Source organism: Nematolebias whitei, chromosome 14 (assembly GCF_014905685.2).
Source record: "Nematolebias whitei isolate Nwh7 chromosome 14, NemWhi1, whole genome shotgun sequence".
In the NCBI taxonomy this organism is placed as follows: domain Eukaryota; kingdom Metazoa; phylum Chordata; class Actinopteri; order Cyprinodontiformes; family Rivulidae; genus Nematolebias; species Nematolebias whitei.
The window spans coordinates 1137270-1140245 of NC_056511.1; the positions used below are offsets into that span (position 1 = coordinate 1137270).

At 46.1% G+C, this 2976-nt stretch overlaps 1 protein-coding gene across 1 annotated transcript in view; it reads right to left on the bottom strand.

The window, feature by feature from the left end:
• The window catches only part of camk2a (calcium/calmodulin-dependent protein kinase II alpha), a 76342-nt gene that overhangs the window by 64102 nt on the left and 9264 nt on the right, over nt 1-2976 (bottom strand). The window lies entirely within an intron of this gene.

Sequence of the window (2976 nt, forward strand, 5' to 3'; positions counted from 1 at the left end):
CCAGGTGTACTTTCTATAGTCCAGGTGTACTTTCTATAGTCCAGGTGTACTTTCTATATTTCAGGTGTACTTTCTGTAGTCCAGCTGTACTTTCTATAGTCCAGTTGTACTTTCTATGGTCCTGGTGTATTTTCTATGGTCTAGGTGTACTTTGTATAGTCCAGGTGTACTTTCTATGGTCCTCCAGGTGTACTTTCTATGGTCCAGGTGTACTTTCTATAGTCCAGTTGTACTTTATATGGTCCAAGAAACATAGTCCCTCCAGCGTGTCTGGAAAACCTCACCAGGGAGGCGTCCAGAAGGCATCCTAAACAGATGCCCAAGCCAACTCAACTGGCTCCTCTCGACATGGAGAAGCAGCGGCTCTACTCCGAGTCCCTCCCAGATGATCGAGCTTCTCACCCTGTCTCTAAGGGAGAGCCCAGACACCCTGCGGAGAAAACTCATTTCGGCCGCTTGTATCTGAGATCTCATTCTTTCGGTCACAACCCAAAGCTCGTGACCATAGATGAGGGTGGGAACCTCTCCGGGTCAGGGAGGAGGTCCTACTCCAAGTGAAGGAGTTCAAGTATCTTGGGGTCTTGTTCACGAATGAGGGAAAAATGGAGCGTGAGATCGATAGGCAGATAGGTGCAGCATCTGAAGTGAAGCGGGCGCTGTACAGGTCTGTCATGGTGAAGAGAGAGCTGAGTCAAAAGGCGAAGCTCTCAATTTACCGATCAATCTACGTTCCCACCCTCATCTATGGTCATGAGCTTTGGGTTGTGATCGAAAGAACGAGATCTTGGATACAAGCGGCCAAAATGAGTTTTCTCCGCAGGGTGTCTGGGCTCTCCTTTAGAGATAGGGTGAGAAGCTCGATCATCCGGGAGGGACTCAGAGTCGAGCCGCTGCTTCTCCATGTTGAGAGGAGCCAGTTGAGGTGGCTCAGGCATCTGTTTAGGATGCCTCCTGGACGCCTCCCTGGTGAGGTTTTCCAGACACGTCCCACCGGGAGGAGACCCAGAGGAAGACCCAGGACATGCTGGAGGGACAATGTTTCTCGGCTGGCCTGGGAACGCCTCGGGATCCCCTCGGAGGAGCTGGCCCAAGTGGCTGGGGAGAGGGAAGCCTGGGCCTCCCTACTTAAGCTGCTACCCCCGCGACCCGACCCCAGATAAGCGGAAGAAAATGGATGGATGCATGAAAAATCTGTATTCTTTATAATTTACCAGTAACTTCAAAATAAATTCTCACCCCTGTATATGAAACCGGTTTCAGGGTTTTACCACCAGAATGACCCCACCAACTGGTAAGGTGCATGACGTTAATTTGAACCCCGCCCACTGGAATTGGTACTGAAAGCATAATAGAAACACAATGTGTACCATACTGAGCCAAGTAGAACCGTGCTGTACCAGTACTAAGAGGTACTATGGAAAAGGGGCATTAGCCTCCTGTGGCCACCTCTGTACAGTTTTCGTGGTCAATGGCTGCCACTGTATTGCAGGGATGCAGTTTGCGGTGGACTAAGTTGTGGTCTGATTTGCCCAAAGGGGTAGAGCTATGGCACTTTATGCTTCCTTGACATTAGTATACAGCAGGTCCAGGGTTTTACTTTCGTTATGGTCCAACCTTGTGTCCAGGTTTCTATCAGATCTTTCAGCTGCTGGACGCCAGCAGACTTCTGAGGTTTGTTGGTTTTATTAATTTCTTGATGTTTTTGGAACGTTGCCATCCCTGTTTTTACTGTGCCTGCAGTGGGTTTATGGTGTATGAATGAAGTTCTGCTGTAAATGCTGGATCCCTTTGGTGGAAACAGGGTTTGATTGAAGAGACGTGGGCCACTCTGCAAGGGTTTCTGACTCACCTTGTCTGACAGGAGAGAAAATGAACTTCAGAAAGTGTTCTACCTGCCGCAGTTTGAGTTGATGCATGTTCTTGGTGTTTCGTTGTGTCCTGGTGTTTGAAGGAAGAAATCAAGTCTGTGTTTCAGAAAACTGCAGGGATACTTTGTTATGTAATAGTAGATGCACTGCAGAGCACTCTCTCATACTTTGTCAACTTTGCAGGCTGTTGCTAAGCAACCACAGGAAATCTCAAAACCAGAATAGTGATATGAAAAACTCCCAAGAAGCCTCCACAGCTTTTCTACTTCCCTCAGATTTTTTTTATTTGTGCAATTGTGTGGGAAAGGGAGGAGAAGGTATGATCCAAAAGAAGCAGTAACAGCAAAAACAATCATAAATCATCACAACCAAACAGTCTCATTGTCTAAAGCCTCCTTGACTGTTTGTAATGAAACCAAACCTTCAAGATTCTGTCATAGTTCATCTCTCCATGTACACATATTCTGAGTCTGTGGTTCTGCAGGATGATCAGTTTAGCTCTCCTTTGGTTTTTACATTGTCTTTAAACAAAATAAAACAAAAAGGAAAAATAATTAAAAACACAGATTATGATATGTGACAGGGGAAGAGGGAACCAGTAAGATTAAACAAAACCAGAAGTTTCAAATGATTCTGGACCACATTTCTACTACCACAGAAGAAGACATACCTTAATGATGTCAGAGAAGGATTTACAGGTTTATGTTTCAGCAGCAGGTGTGTGTTTCAGCTTCAGGTGTGTGTTTCAGCAGTAGGTGTGTGTTTCAGCTTCAGGTGTGTGTTTCAGCAGCAGGTGCGTTTCAGCAGCAGGTGTGTGTTTCAGCAGCAGGTGTGTATTTCAGTAGCAGGATGTGGTTTCAGCAGCAGGTGTGTGTTTTAGCAGAAGGTGTATGTTTCAGCAGCAGGTGTGTGTTTCAGCTGCAGGATGTGGTTTCAGCAGCTGATGTGTGTTTCAGCTTAAAATGTATATTTCAGCAGGAGGTGTGTGTTTCAACAACAGGTGTATGTTTCAGTAGCAGGTGTGTGTTTCAGCTGGACTTATGTGTTTCAGCTTCAGTTGTGTGTTTAAGCAGAAGTTGTCTGTGTTTCAGCAGCATGTGTGTCTTTC